Source organism: Grus americana, chromosome Z, assembly GCF_028858705.1.
Source record: "Grus americana isolate bGruAme1 chromosome Z, bGruAme1.mat, whole genome shotgun sequence".
Taxonomy (NCBI): domain Eukaryota; kingdom Metazoa; phylum Chordata; class Aves; order Gruiformes; family Gruidae; genus Grus; species Grus americana.
In genome coordinates, this window is record NC_072891.1 from 30785048 (window position 1) to 30802238 (window position 17191).

Sequence of the window (17191 nt, forward strand, 5' to 3'; positions counted from 1 at the left end):
ACAATGGATGCTTACCCAGTCCCAGCATCCTGGTAAGCTCTTATCGGATGCACGTAAACAAGCTGCGACAAGCAGATATGAGCTCCCTTTGCCTCCACACCAATCTAACAGGCCTCCAGCCAGCTTCAAACTGAAAATCCCTGTGACCTTGTTAGGGTGACACTGTGCCCGAGCTAATAAGCCGTGCTCAGAGGCAGAGCGATCTGGGCTGGGCTTCACAAACATACTTTTGAACTGGAGCTGGCTTGTGTCCAGGTAGCTGAACGCACATGCAGAGGGAATTCATGTATGACTGCAACCAACCATGTAGACATATTCAAAGTATCATCAGACTGAAGGTTACATCTTCTCGACAGAAGATCTGAATATCTGCAAAGCCTCTATTCTAGATATCAATGTATATGCACTGCATTTCACTTAATCTTCCCTTCTGAGCCAAGGGAAACCTTTTGCATTATACAAGCTACCCAGTCATCTTCTGGCACTGTTTATTCCTAATAAATCCTAGGATCAATTTGGCTGTCCCTTATTGTAGAAACCAACCATTTCCATATGGTTTGAGGAATATTCCTGTAATTACCTTGGTTTTGCAAGGCATGTGAGACACCACTATGTGTTTTCCAGTTTTGTAACTGCCATGTGTCACAAAGCGAAAGTTTGGCCAAGTGTCTTTTTCAGGGAACCTATGCTGTGGAAGTCCTGTTCAGTTAAGCATGTCTTTTTAAGACATCAATAAACCTATAAATATTTTGACCACATAACATAGTTAACAAGTGTTTTGGTTCTCGTTAATTCAATCACAGTTCAACACAAATAAAGGTTAATATATTTTCTAACTTAGCCATTATTAGTTTTACCCAGTTCTTACTGGGTACTGCAGCTGGGCAGTTGCAATTATTTACCACACCACCACTGACACAAAAGGAAGTATTTTTATTACTTGCATTGTTTTGTGTATACAATTTGAACTGAACTCTGCTCTTTCGCTCTCTCCCCCTCTTTTTCTCTCCCCTCTAACACTATTGACAAAGCTGGTTGCCCTAATGCTCCATATCTCTCAAAACATGTAAGATTATGCAAACAGAAAGCAAAATAAATGTAGAAAAACAAATTGAAAAGCAAGACCATTATCTGCCTATACATAAGAAAAACAGACTATACAAAGTCCAGAGCAGAAAATGACAGCTGCTATTAGATGTTAGAGGGTCCTTATAGAAGGAAAGACAAATCTAAAAATCAGCACAGGAAGGGGAGGGAGAATTAGTCCCACTATTGTGTAAGTCGGGTAGAAATCAAATTGTGGCATTTCAAGTGGGGTATAGGCACACCATGTACGTTAGGCAGGTATTCTGACAACGTAGGTGTGTCTGGCAAATATCTGCATGCTAGATGAGTGTTGAATTTTCCTTTGAGAAGTGAGTGTGTACAACTAACACATGTAATATCTCAAAAAGAAATTCAAAGACTTTTCTGACTGAGTTATAAAATAATTCTGTGCCTGTGTAAGATCTGCCTAATGTCAAGAGAGGCCAGCTTTAATATATGATGCTAGGACCTACTTAATTTCATACGTACTTGGTCATGAGCAGTTGCTTCTTTCTTTTTGAAATTGCCTATATTATTTGTCATTATATGTCTTGCAGCCTTCTCAGTATTCTTAATAGCTTATTTAAAATTGAATTAGGAAGTGTGATTCATAAGCTGGACACTGCGAAAGCAAAACTCTATTCAAAGGTACCAGTATTGATGTTTCTTTAAATGACTGGAAAAACTCTCCTGGCACAAAAAATGTATTTAAGCATATCAACTGGCACAATGAAATTAGAAACTTTCAAATTCTTTAATTAAGCAACTGAATTTAATGGCTGAATGCAGTTTGCCTGCAGTAAAGGAAACAGCTCAGTTACCCAAATTCCAATGGCAAAACAGAAACAATCAATATTTTCCCCCTCTGGGAATGCAAACAAGTACCAGCTGCCACACTGTATACATAACTGAGATCTGTCTCAAGGACCAGTATTCAGATTTTCATTAGAATGAGCAAAGAGTATTTTTAAACTGCCTACGTGACTCAGGAACGTAAGTGCTTGTAGTAGGAGTTAAACAAGCAACCTAAACTTGATCCTTTAAACTCCCCCTGGATACCTTTATTCTAATTCACTTAAATATGTCCATAGGAGATGTCTTCAGGAGTAAAACCTGAAAACGATGAAGAGCCCCCTATATCAGTGGAGAAATTCCCATCACCTCCAAGGAGGGCGAGAGCTGGGCCTAAAGGTACACATAAGCCACCTTTATTGCTCTTGCAAGATTTGCACAGTTTTGCTGCATTTTGTGTTAAGAAATTCATGCTAATGTAACTTTGTTTATATCAGTGTGGCATACTGCATTAGCAAAAACCAGCTTGTGGCCATGTTTTTAATATGCAGTAGAGCTAATCTTGTCCATATGGGAATGTGCACCAGCTCTTTATAGGGTTCTAGCTGTGTCACTCAGAGAGAAATGATCTTAACTGCTGCTACCCAAACTCCTTGCTCTGTTGCAGAGCTCCTGCCATGACAGAAGGTTGTTTAATTTCTTGTGCCTTGAGATCCCTCAGCCTGCACAGCTGAGGTGACAGAACATCCCACATACGTTAGAGACTGTGAGCTGTTCAGCTTGTGACATTGGCCATGACTGATCACTGCAGTCACGCCATTATCCCTCATCTAGGCCATGATGAAGGCTCTTCTGCATCTTCAGTGTTTCGAGAAACAAGAGTGGAGAACTATTCCTTAATTAACAAGTTGGTTTCAGCATCATATGCTTTTCAAATTTTTTAACATTTAAATAACAACAACAAAAAGAATCAAAATAAAACAAAGCTTGGCTAAGCAGTACAGGTGAGAAACAGTTCAACTGTACCAGTTAGAAATGGCAATCTAAATAGTACTGAAACAAAAATTCTTTTAAAAACTGCCACAAATTGCTGTTTCTGTACTATAAAAATGCATTCAGCTATCCTGCTATGCTGGATGTTAATATGTAGGGGTTTTTTTTTAAACTCAAATTAGATTACAATGTTAGTAGGTCATAATGGCGCTATTGTTCTCCTACCATGTACCTTCCTGCGCAATTCTGCTGCTGATAACAATTCAAATCAGGGAATTTAGGTGGAAGGAGAATGCTATACCTTTATATCAAGCCACCTAACGAATGTGAATGTAAAGAAACAACACACTTTAAAAGAGCAAGTACTCAGATAAGTATTTCCTTCTTACATTAACACTGAAGACAACAATCTCAGGCATCTTTCTGGTGTGGCAAACTCTGTAAAAACCTACCCACTCTGGTCTTTCACTTCAGAGGTGTGAGGCTCACCACTGGAAAAGAGAGCAGGGGAGACTTTTATGCAGAAGTGAATTTGGCCATGAACGCAGCATTAACACATTGCCCCTGCACACACATTTTGAGATGCTCACATCTCAGTGACAGAAGTCTCGTCTTTCCACATGAACTTGCTGGAGCTACTACCTGGAAAAGGTGGGACTGAGAAGGAAAAGAGGTGTTCGTATACTGTGCCAGCTCCCTGTCCTGTGACCCAGTGCAGTGGGGAATTGCAGTACGGGACCGTATCTGCTACCACATGGATCAACCACTTGAAAATAATCGTCTAGAGCTTGCAGAGGTCCCTAGTACAGAGGCAGCTGTCATTTGACTTTGTTTATTGCTCTGTAATCCACAAGTGCAGAAGTATCATTTAATGGCAAACTCTGCCTTGGAAACAGACACAGGGCACGGGCAGCAGGAGCCTGGGAGGGGTCCAGCTCGTTCTCCTGCAGCAGGGTCGGAGGCTGGAGTGGGGCAAGCGTGGAGACGGGACTCACCGCCTGAGCACATGGGCAAGGGAGCCAGCTCCTGGCTGCCATCCCGTTCTCTGCCTTCTGCCCTTTGGCTAGGAAAGGGTAGATTTCATCACGCGCGCGCGTAGGGACTTTGACGAGCAGGGAGCCCGGCTGGCAGCGTGTACACTACAGCATATTATTCACAGGACTCAGATCCTTTGACTTCTGGTGTGACGTTTTTGCCTAGTCACGTTCGGATCAATTCGTAAGGTGAATTTGTGCATAATCCTAGGACTGCTTCTGCCTCACAGAACAGCTGTAACTTAAGTTTTCACCTCTGCTAAGTGTCCTTGAAAATTTCTTCATACATTAGATAAGCATGCTTCAAGCATCTGGCTTGTTTAACCAAGAATAAAACTATGTAATTTAAATTTGCAAAGATACACCCACAGCCTCTTGTTCTTGTCCACATCATAAGACAAATGTAGTATATTTAGCATACTGTTAACCTTCTCCCAATAAAGCTTAATGCATCTTAAATATCAGAAGGAAATCTATAGATTACAAATGGAAGAGTCAACAATGTCATCTTGTTGCAGAAAAGGGCCTGGAGACTCCATTGTTGGAGGGCTTTAAAATCACGTTAGACAAACATTTGTCAAGAGCAACATAGGAACATCTGAGCCTTCCCTAGAGGCAGGAGCTGGATCAGATGACTCTGGAGGGGCCCTTCGAGCCCATTTTTTTCTATAGGTCTGCCTTAAACTACTTACCTCCAGCTGCACTTAGCCAGATGCCAACTAACAAAGGCAAACGCTAACGCCAGTCTTTGCTCACCTCCAAGTCTGATAAGAGTCTCACTGCAACCCATAAAAAAATTAGATTAAGACTTTATTGCTTTATTGCTATAATCAGTGTTAATGATTATTAATAATTAATAATGATGACAACAGCTAGAAAATAATAACAATAAGAATTAACTGTCAAAGTGGTAAGACAATTCTCTGCGCATTTACATCATGATACTTCAGGTTTCTAAGGAGCAGCTATGCTGTATCTTTACAAATATTTCTTTTTAGAAGCTTTCTTTACGCTTGGGATGATCCATCTCCAGACTATACAACTCACACAGAGTGTTACATACTTCCTATACACAGGCAGATATATAGTTACTTACTAACATATGTCTGCAACACCAACAGAATGTTTCAATTTATGGATATTATAAATGCTTTTTGTTAAAGTAATGGACTGAAATATTAGTAAACTCTTCAAAAATAAGAGTGAAACTAATTAGCAAAGTGACCATATAAGTACTTCCACAGCTGCTAATGCAAAGCTAAATAACATAATATCCTTGGCCAAAACTGAAGCCTGGGAAGAAAGTCTGTTGCTTCATTTATACCCGTACTAAAAGCAGAACTACGGCAGCTAGTTATACCCAGGCAGCTGCCAGGCCTGCCTTTGGCAAGATGTTGCTCTGAGAATTGTTGCTGCTCACAGTTACGCAGTGGGGGAAAACAAAAACCAGACATATTTACTGAATCAGAGGCCTGCAGTTAGACACATAAAACTCCTTAACTTTCAAAGTAAGCAGCAAGATGCTTCTACTTAAGGTCCAAATAAAGAATCTGGACCCCAACGTTAAGCACAGATGTATAAAAATATTGACTTTACCGAAGAATTTGGATTCAAATTGAACTAATGGGGAAAAGCACACTAGAAACCACATAGGAAATACTCATATTGACATTTCCTTAAAAAGGTTGAAACTCAGATCCAGGCAAGGCTTAGACAGGAGTTCTGTTAGAAAGTGTCATTCCAGTTGGCACAGGAGAAATTCACCACTCTTCCCTTCACTGCCCAGGGAGGAGTTGGTCCCTGAAACACAGAGATGCTCCGGTTTGACGAGACACAGGGTGTCTGGGAAGATTTGGGTGCTCACACTAAAGCCCATTTCTTTTTTGCCCCCAGGCTCTCTCCCTCAGATGTACAGGTCCTGGGGATCACTCTTCCAGAACCGCATTCTGAGACAATAACTGCGTTCAGAAGTGGAAACAAACAACGCAACGCTAGGGACTCCGTGGTGCAGTGAAGCAGCAAGAAGTGGGTAAACAACCAGGACAGCTTAACGTGGCAGTTGCCTTCCTGCTGAACCAGTCCTGTGGCTGTCCCTCAGGTTCCTCTGCACGAGTTCTCTCACAGAACTGTTGCAAAGCTTGAATTATTGATATCTGTGGAGCACAACATGTCAGTAAGTACCAAAGAACTCCCTGCAAAATAAATAAGAAACAGAGCAGATCCCACCGCCACTAACAGCCTGCTGACAAAGGGCTGAATCTTGCTCAGACCTTAACCCTGCAGATGAGCTTTCCAGCTCCAGTCGTAGAGCAGCATGCAGCAGCAAAGCTGGTTACATTCCCATTTTGTAATTTAACAGTCACGTTGCCAGACTGTAGCTTTTCACTGGGGCTGCTTATTTGGAGCTTTACACCATCTCTGAGTTAACTTTCAGGTTAAAAGCTGGAAGTGTCACTGCCTGTTACTCATTCAGAGCAGTGCAACAACCATGAAGAACGAGTGCAAACTATGAAGTACCAGTCTCTTGGTGACACCCATGGACGGCATGGAGACCAGTGCATGACATGCGAGACCCTGGGAACTCACACACATTGAAATATGCATTTCCTGGCTTTTTCCCATCACAGGAATGATTACCTAGCAAAAAGACCAAAGATAAAATAGGGGTGGTTGTTCTTGGTTATTTGCACTAATGAAGACCTAGAAAAGCTGTTATACTTTTCTAATTCCTAACATGAGAGGACAAAGGATACAGGAATTATCCCGTGGGGCTTTTTTCTGTTTTTCCCTGGAATGTTATAACAACACAAGGGCTTCTGCCATATCCAAGCCAAATGCAAGTAGGCTATGACCCTCTTTTTTTTTTTTCTCTGAATAACCCAAGTAAAGCCTAGATAAACCCTATAGCTGTATACACCTGCTGGAATTAGTCAGAAAAAGATGGTGTCACTAACATAGCAACAGAGTGATACATGTATTAAGAGGAAACAGAATAGGGTCATACTGGAGCTTTTTTGCATGCTGGTTTCAACCACTGCCTATAGCTGAAATATCAGAAGAAGATATACCTTTTATTTTATCACTTTCTTAACTGAAGAGGGTCCTTTGCCAACTTGCCACCAGCACCAGTGCTGCTTACACACAAAATAAGAAGTACACTTGAACACGACCATAAAGATGACTCACAAAGGGCTGAGTAAACAGCAGTCAGAGAGAGACCCGGGACATGCTGGGAAAAACAGAATAGAAAACACAATTTCAACGGAAAATGCAATGAGATTGACCATCATCTCACTGAAGCCACTGGGACTCACGATCCCGGCTGCAAGGACAAATTTCAGTATGATGTCCCATTGGAAGAATGTGACTGGCAGCTGTAGAAGGATGTGGGATTTTATGAAGATGATGTAGAGAAACGGAGTGACTTTTGTAAGCTCTTGAAATGACTGGCAGCTGGAGAAGCTCCTCTACGTCACCTAATCTGTCCGGCTCCACTTTGCAGGGATGCCCGTGGCCTGGGTAGCCCATCTGCAGTGACGCTGCACTGCCCTTGGGTTCACAGCCCAATTACTCTCATTGTAAGAAACACTTGCTTAATGACTTGAGATTTTCCTGCTTCAGCTTCAGGCCATTGCACCTTGTCTTTCCTTCTTTGGAGAAGTGGATAATTCCCTTCTTTCATTTATACTATTATCTCTGCAATTATTTATAGTCTGTAACTGTAAATCTCCTGAGTCCTCCATTTAATACAGTTCTTTCAGTGCCTTTTCTGCAGTATGTCTTAGTTTTATATCATCATCCATTACTGGCTTTGTATCTTCTCTATTTTTAAAATAATTTTTACATTATGGGGACTTGATTGCATTCACCATTCCAAATGTAGCAAAATCACAGCTATATGAACCAGTCTCGTTATTTTAATACTATCACCTGGGAAAAGGAGGGTGTGTTTTATGTGACAGTGAAACATAGATTCAAAAGGCACGGGCTACCTCATTTTCACATGGGAAATCACACATCCTAAGCTTGGAAGTGTAGGAGCAAAGCTCTGAGTATTCTCACCATGTCCAAAATATTGCAATTTTCCTCCACCATGTGCTAAGAAACACAAGAGCAAGCAATCCTTGTTAAATTAATAACTATGAGAACATCAGCCTGAAAGCAGGATCTCATAACAGAAACTATTAACAAAACAACAGTGATTCCCTTTTACATAAATCAATATAAATTTAAATTTTAAATAATGGACCATATTCCCCCCCCAAAAAGGCCAAAAGCTGCAATAAGTATTAGGAAAGGTGTGGATAGAGTTTATTGTACAAAATTATTGGTGTATTTTAAAATTTTCTTAAATTTTCATTTTTAAAAAAATCTGACAATTTGTTACCTGCTGTTCTGAAGATTTAACCATCCAGTCATCTGAGGATGTATTGCAGGCCATAGACTCTCTCTATTTCCACAGCATTTACCACTAAATGACTTGAGCACTTGCCAATCATTAATAAGCATACACCCTGGAAATTACTTGTGAAACAGGGAAACATTTTTATCTCCATTTTACCAGGCAAAGAAGCATAGAAAAACTGAGCTGCGCAAGAACACTTGAAAAAATTTTGACAAATCCAAGCCACAAATTGAACCTAGATCTCCTGAGCTGCTGTTCAGTATCTTCAAAGCAATATTCTTGAGCAAAAATAGACAAGGTAGCTGCAGTTGAAAAGCCTAAGGATTCACTCATTATATGCAAATAAGATTTATCTTCTTGTATCAGGAGATGCTGTGCTGTATTGGCACTGAAATGACTAATGCTAACTACAGAGATCATGATGAAATGGATCTCCAAGGAATAACAGAGGCATGATAGAATAACAATCATGACAAAAGCACAGCTTTGAAAGGGCACTTATCTATATTTTAAAGCATTCAGGTAAAATGAAATAGTGATTATTACAGTGTAGTAATTTTGCATATTAATGATGTGATAGACTTCAGGAGAAAAAGAGATCAAAATCAATCTGGAAAAGGAGGGGTCTAATGGGATAGAGTTGGAGTCCGCTGTGGGCCACCAGATGTGGCGGCAGGCAGGCACAGCTCTACAGAGTTACAAGGGAGAAAGGTGTGTCAGGAGAGTGTAGTATTAGAGAAGACTTGAACTTCCCACACAGACAGAACAAATACTACAGATAGCTATTGGTTCTGGCTACTTCCAGACACGAGTGATGGGTGTATCTTCACCAATAAGCCAATGAACCCATACTGCTGCGGCTGAGTTTTAAGATTGTTTTCTATCAAGTTTTCCACCAGACCTGGTAAGATCTGATCTGAATGACCATGGGCTGACTCACTTTAAATCAAATGAAATGATACACAGAATTAAGTTCTCTATTGTAAAAAATCAAATTAAAAAATATAATTCAGAGAACTAGAGAACTTAAGAGTTTGGAATTCCTTCAAATGCTCATCGAATGTGTTTATAAAGAAAAAAGAAAGTGCATTGCATATGTATTGCGTATGACACTAAGATTAAAGATCCTCTAACTAAATTAATATGTGATTCACTTTTCAACAGAAACGGTGACTATACAGTCAAAGGTAGGATGGTTAAAGGAAAAACAGATACAGAACAAGAATTATCAAAATAAAATAGAGGTGATATTCCACAGATCTTGCAGTGGAGTAGACAGTCTCTATCCTATGACACATGCTATAGGAGAACAGAATGAACATTGTTCATATTTAAGGAAGAAAAGGGGAGAAGTTTCTTCAACTGCTCAGCCAGTCAGACCTCTAGTCTGACTTCAATAACATCCAAAGTTTTAGAACAAATATGGAAGAGAAGACACCATAAACTTCAATGTACTTGGAAAATGCGAGAAAACACAATGTGGATTTACCAGAATTAGATTGTGCCCAGCTAACCTGAGTCCTTCTTTCCATAAGTCATCTGAATTTTTTGACAAAATATCTAGACCAAGTCCACACGGGACTCAGTAAAGCACCTAACTGAGTCCAGCATAGGAAACTATTAGTTAAGCAGCAAATGCTGGCAATTTGTACAACAGTTGCCAGATGGGTAACAGATACCCTAAAGGGAACATGACGAGCAACGTTAAAAAGATTAGGATAAAGGTTACCAAGAGAGTTATCTGCAATCAGCCATGGGACCAATCTTATTTAGCATCATCACCAATCTTATTTAATATCATCACCAATAATGTAGCCACCGAAATTGGGAAGGGGTTAACAAAATTAAGGACATGAAGTTGGACAGCACACTTAATAGACAACTGACATGCTAAACTAAATAATAGAAATTGCTTACATGTCTGTGAATGGCCATGCAGAAATGTCCATCTCTCCCCTTTGATTATGCAGGTAATCTTGCACCTCAAGTTAAATACTTAGGGTAGGTGGATACTTACAACAGATACCACGACACCATCTGACGCAACTGGAAAAAGGGCACACAGGGTGTCAGTCAAGGTATTTCTAGCAAGACAAGTATCAATGTCAGGTTCATGTCAGCATAGGAGGCCGGGATGAGACCTCCGGTGGAGCTCTTTGCACCCTGGAGCACCACATACTTTTCTGGTCAGTCAAGCCCTGGAAAGGTGGATTCAAGCTGGAAGAGGGGCTGATGATCCCAAGCAGAACTGTTAGAGGGATGGTCTATCACCAGTGAAGTCCCCAAAAGAGTTTGACTAGTTTAGCTTGGAAAAAAGGGGGCTGAGAGAGGACATGGAATAATGTCAGGCAGAGTCACTGAAAGTGAATGTCAGTCTCAGAAGAAATAGAAACAAAATGAACAGAAATAAATTCTGTGTGGAAATTAGAAGATAACTAGGTATCCCAGGAACAAGACACCAGGGTACTCTTGATAAGGTTGACAGTAGATGTCATTGTGAAAAAAATAAAAATAATAAAAAAAATTAATCAAGAAACCCTCTACAAATGAACAACCCTCTAAAGGGTTGCAACATGATTCATAACAATTTATGGTTTACTTATGACTTAGCTTTCCACTGCATGCGTCTAGACTAGACTTAGCCTTCCCCTGCAGTCTTCTGTTAATTATTATAAAAAAAAACCCAAACCTTTTCCTTTTGAACACAGCTGTAACAAGGAAATAATTGACCTTGCAAGAATAAAATATATTTATATCTATCCTACCCAGGTATGTGTTAAGATTGCCCAGGCCTAAGAAAGGTAATTTTTAATCAGCAGAATAAAAGTTAGAGTCTATGTATTGCTATAGACAGACAATTTATATTATATTCTTGAAATAGATACAGAAACTATTCTATGGCATCATTTCATTTCACATCATTTCCTTGTAAGCAAAATCTAACTATTTCAGCACACAAAACAATATTATTTTGCATAAAAATGCAAAGACATCAGTACTAATCAATTTCAATGTAATTTAAAATGTAAAGGAAGTACTGTTATACTGCATTCCCTCAGTTTGTAAATCTGTCTACCACTTCTTGCAAAACACCACCTGCACCAGAGAAGAGCTTGACCATTTGCCTGTCGAATATTCCACCTCCCAAACAACAGTATCCAAAAAAAGACTGTGAAACTCAAACATATGGGGAAGGGGCAGGGCTAGTTAATGAAAATGGCAAGAGTTTACAACACACTTAGGGATGAAAAATGAAATTTGCACTTAAAATATGAGTAGGCAATGCAGAGAGTGACAACAGATCATTTTCGCACCAACTGTGGGACACAGAAAACACAACCCACTGTTACTCCAAATAACCGGTGAGCCCAGGGCAGCTCTCTCACCATGTACTTGGTTTATTCTTTTTTCGACCACCAAGTGCCACAGCCTCTCTGCCCAGAACAGGGAGAACTCCCCCAGCACGGTTGTCTGCTGCTTACCCTTCTACAGAGGTCACTTTGCTGCCACATTTGTTACCTTTTTTGCAAATCAAGAACATATTCAGAAATTTCTATATTCAGGCTAATACACTGTCTTCTGTTTCCATATTATCCTCAAAATCTGAACATTCCCAAAATGCTCACATATTCTGTGAAGGGAAAGTAATATTTCTTTTCACACATCTTCAATGACACCCTTATCATTTCAATATCTGATTAAAAACTTATTTGCTAGCATCCAACATTCCCAGTAACATTTCCTTTTGTTCCCCATCCTATTTCCTATGCTCTACAGGCACAACACCACAATCTGAAGTTTTAACATCTTTAATTAATCATATTCCTTATTTTTAACACCCCTCTCCATTTTTCCTCCTTGCAAAGAGGAACACAATCATCTTCCACTTAATATACAGAGGTTTTGGAACACAAATGTCATATTTTCCAATATGCATGTGTACATCCACAAAGGTGAACATATACACTGTTAATCATGAGTGTACATTAAAAAACAAAACAAAACAAAAAAACACCCCACTTCAAATTCCTCTTTTTCCACTGGAAAGTTTTACAAACATGTACTTCTGGAGGAATTTTAATAAATGTTTGTATTAACAGATGTAAGTCTCACAGGAAAAACTCATCAGAATATACACCAACCTATGTATACTTAAAAGAAATCTTGCGGTATCAGCAAGATCAGTTTATATTTGGTTTATTACTCAGCATATAGACTCGCTGTCACATGAGGGTATAATATTCTAAAGACTATCTAATTTCTAAAGATAAACATAAAAAAGTGGAAGTAGCCACATAGTTACAAAATGGGCTGTATTTTGAAGCCATATACTGTCCCATGTATGACAGAAATGGAAGTTCTTTTTTGACCACAACTACAGTTTTATCATGTATTATGGGGTGGGTGGGAGCACAGTGGAAGTTTTGGTTCCAACGCATAACTTACAGCTCTCTCATTTGCAAGTTTATGCACTGCATGCATAGCACAGTACCATCCATGAAACATGGATTTGGGTTTTGAAAACAAATTAAACACATTCAGGTTCTGATCCTAACATTACTTTAAGTATTGTGATGTCTTCCAATACTGTGACACTAAATAAAATGCATTCATGCTCATATCACACATGCTAGGTCCTCACAAACAGGAGAAACCCATTAGTAAGCAACTATTCAAAGAAAATTGACTAATTTGTAGCACAGGGAAGGAAATACTGTCCTCACAGAAACCAGCAGCAAATTCCAACTGACATTGGCAGGTCAAGAATTGTATCCAATGTTTTTTACATTGTGAAGAACACATCCAAAAGACATAAGTATTTTCTAATCTCCTTCAGAGATAACTATCCATGTTTCTTGTACCACTAATGATAAAAAAATGTAAAAATTTGTATTAAAATCACCAGCGAGACATTAGTTCTCTCTGCTTTTTTTTTTTTTTACAACTCAGGTGATGATGGGAAGGGTAAGGGGGACTTTTTTGTTAGTCTTAATTTACTGTTTGTTAGATATCCTGAGAACAAGACAGGAAAGGTGCTTTATTAGTGCAAAGTTGTTTGTTTGTTTGTTTGTTTGTTTGTTTGTCTCACCTGTCCTTTCCCTAAAGCTGCAGAGATAGCACAGAACATGGATGTGAGTAACACTTTTAACAGCGGTATAAACCTTAACATAGTTTGCAGAGAAGCCTTACCAAAAAAAAAAAAAAAAAGTCAATTTGTCCCTTCAATACAGCCATGCAATCATATGGATCAGGATTCACACACATACCTATTTTAAATTATTCCCAAAGGATCCATTCTGTCTCTCTCATGCTCTGTACAACTCCCCTGAAGTCAGTAATACAGATCGGCTCTGCACTTCTGAAAATACAGCCATGAATACGCCATACACCAGCTTCGATTACTGTCAGTTCAGGCATGCAGCGATCTTATGAGTGTTGAATGTCTTTGATGGTAGCGCACAATGAAGAAAATATTTTTGCAAGAGATCCTAAGGCAGGATGCTATCCTATGATATGTAGGTGCTGCTTTTTCTACCCATGAGGCTTTCCTTTTCTTTATTAGATTAGATTGCATACTGCAGACATATCCTCACTTCATGTCCTTTACCAGAGGAGCTGGAGTAAAAAATCCCATTGATTTAAGACCTGAGGGTGAATTAGTAATCCCAGTGCTTCAGGAAATAATTTAGAAAAGGAGGTTATAGGGTCTTTAAGGTGAAAAGAGAACAGAACACAAAACACATTGAATTCATATTACATGTACTCCAGAAGGTCCTTTCTGTTCTTTATTTTCTCTTGTAAGTTGACTTTACATTCTATAACCAACAGGGCAAATTAATTATCCCAAAGGATCCAAACCTATTATAAGTCTAAATGCATTATCAGGTGAATTGATATTGGAAAGTCTCTGGGGCCCTAATATCCACCACAGTTCCCAAAAGGAAAGGTAATACGATGCCATTTCTTGTTACTTGGGTCATTTCTTAAGACAAAGGCAATGCCTAACTGGTTCACTTAGCTTCTTGGCAATCTTTCCCAGCTTTTTTCAAGGGAACATCACTAGGCGTTCAAGAATATTCACCTGTTACGGGTCAGAAAACAGGATGGAGATTTCTCTAAAAACAATTAGAAGTAATTAAAACATTAAGCGTAATATTTAATACCACAAACCACTTGACATTTTACAGTTCGTCATGCACAAACAAACAGATTGTTCTGTAGAAAATCCCCATGAAGATGGCATGTCTTGTTATCACAAATGAGAAATCTGCAGCAAATCTTTATATTCGGTGGAACTCCACTGAATCCAAGGGTCTGCTCAGTACAATAGAAGAAGCCACTGTTAGAAACATGGTTTAGGAATGCTTTTCTCTGGTGTCTCAGCCAGTCTGGTTAGTTAGAAACTACTCCTGCATAATGCTTAAGTGGTTTTGGAAACATTAACCCTGTACTCTGCACATCATATATATTTATACTGCATATTTAATAACATTGCTACAAATATATATTCATGCAAATAATAACAGAAGATGGACATATACTGGTTCTGAGAGCAGTACAGGAGTGGAGCACCCTTTGAGATTGTTCTCGACTTCAGGAACTTGCTTAACTGAGGTGGCAATGCCAGCTTTCCCTTCACACTCCCTCTCTGCGCTCCCTAAGGTTGCCCATGTTCTCCTCCACCTTCTGTCTGGAGTTCCTGACTTCCCAACAGCTGAAGAAGTTCAACTTAAATAGACATTGCAAAAACCAAAGGAGACTGAGGGTCACACATGGAAACGAAGCAAATGTTAATGCATTTCCCAGACTGATGACGAAAGGACTTAAGAGTTACAAAAGCCAGCTCACATTCCCTACAAAATTCAGCACTCTTCCTAAACCTTAGGCCCTCCTGGGTGCTTTGTTCCTAGGTTATCACTAGCATAGTAGGACTGCTATTCTCCTAAGTATGCATATTTCCAACAGAAACCCACAATTTTATTCCAGTTCTCCTGTATAGATCTATTCTGGTTTGCATCCTTGTGTGCATAAACAGAGTGACACTACAATTCATACACACACTGCAGATTCCCCCAGACACCCTCCCATTCTCACATGAAGCAAGCCTTTGCAAGACTATGGGTGCTAAAGGCACGAAGCCTCAGTGCAGATGGCCCCTGGCTCCCATGGATCTCACAGATCTCCTCGCAGGGGCTAGCAAGCTACTTGCCCTTTTCTTAAACAGGGCTCCTGTAAAGATCGTGCTAAGGAAGGAAAAGACCTTTTCTGTCTGAGATCCCTTTCTGGAGGTTCCACCAGAGCCAGCACTTACCTACTCATGCATTTTAACTTAATTGAAAAGCCAAAAATTATTTTACAGCAAGTTCTGTTTTGGAGTCCAAACCCTCAGGTGTGCAAAGAGCTAGGTACATCCAAGATAGAAAGTTGCTTCCCCATCACGAAGTCAGGTGCGGGTGCTTATGGAGGAGCACTAATGCAGGGGACAAAGACTATTTTGCCTCCCTCCGGTAAATCTGTATCTTCCACAGACAAACAAGAAAGACCATCAGCTATCAGCACACACTAAGTTATGTTCAGCCCTGTATTTCTGCATGACTGGAGTCTTCTTGTGTATTGTTGCACTCAGTGTATTGCTTATAAAATATTTCTGTAATGATAACAGGACATTTGTGAAAATGCTGTTCAGCCCAAAGCACAGCAGACCACGCAACAGTAAGCACCCGACTAAAGGCAATATGTCATGCTGAAGACCTGCAAAGAGAACGATATTTTCCATGTACCACTCACACTAAGCCATCTTCCTGAGGACCCCAGTGAACCCCCTTGTACACAATAGATTTTTCTCGCTTGAAGCAGTGCTAGGTTAACAGTTGGACTTGATGATCTTAAAGGTCTTTTCCAACCAAAATGATTCAATGATTCTGTGTTCACAAGAACAATGCTGTAGCACCTAATGCCACATACTAGGCAGGCTGGGAAACAGTCTTTCTCCTGCTGCCCCTGAGGCCATGAGGTAGAGGGGCTGTAAGGAGGCACACAGTAGGAACCGCTCTCTTCACATTTACACACATATCAGAAATATCGTTCCCAGATCTATTTTAGTTAGATGAAATCAAGTCTTGACTTCTTTAACAACCTCCTGATACCTCAACTGTTTGCCCATTTGGATGACCCATTTGTTACATGAACTGCAAGAGATAAACCACTCCGAAGTTATTCATGCAGTGGTGTAATTTGTCTTTAGAGCAGTCATGACACAACCGGATGCGATTCAAAAAGGGCTTCACTCTGCAAATAATGTATACAGAAATATGTTAGGACATTTAGGAAATACAGAGTCTCAAAGATCCTTCTTTCATTGGAGGAATAATCCACATTACTGAAAAAGACTTAAAATATTAGGCTAATAATTCAAGATTCATTTCCAAGGAAAGAAACAGCAATGAGCTTTTTCTTCATTTTTGGATGGAGCAGGTCGCTGAGGTTTATGTCTCCACTACAATATTAATAGCACAGCACACAATATTATCATAAAATAGCAAGTCTATGAAAATAAATGAAAAAAGCAGATCATCACTAAACCTCAATTGCAAATTCTAAGAGTGCTGTGAACAAAACCAAATTTGCATTTTACCAACCCTTCTTTTCTTTATTTATTTCACCAAGACATAACTAGATGTTCGAAATTCTACAAATGTGGAATAAAGCTACCAATTCTCCCCCTTAAAATAAAAGGTTAAGCTGGTAATTATACGACTTTGGCATATGATTTTGTGCAATTACTAATTAACTGCGATCACCGATCGGAGAATGCAGAAGTAGTCATTTTCTTCGCCAAGAGCTGCGCCTGCTTCGTTTTAAGTTCTGCTACGGAGGGAAG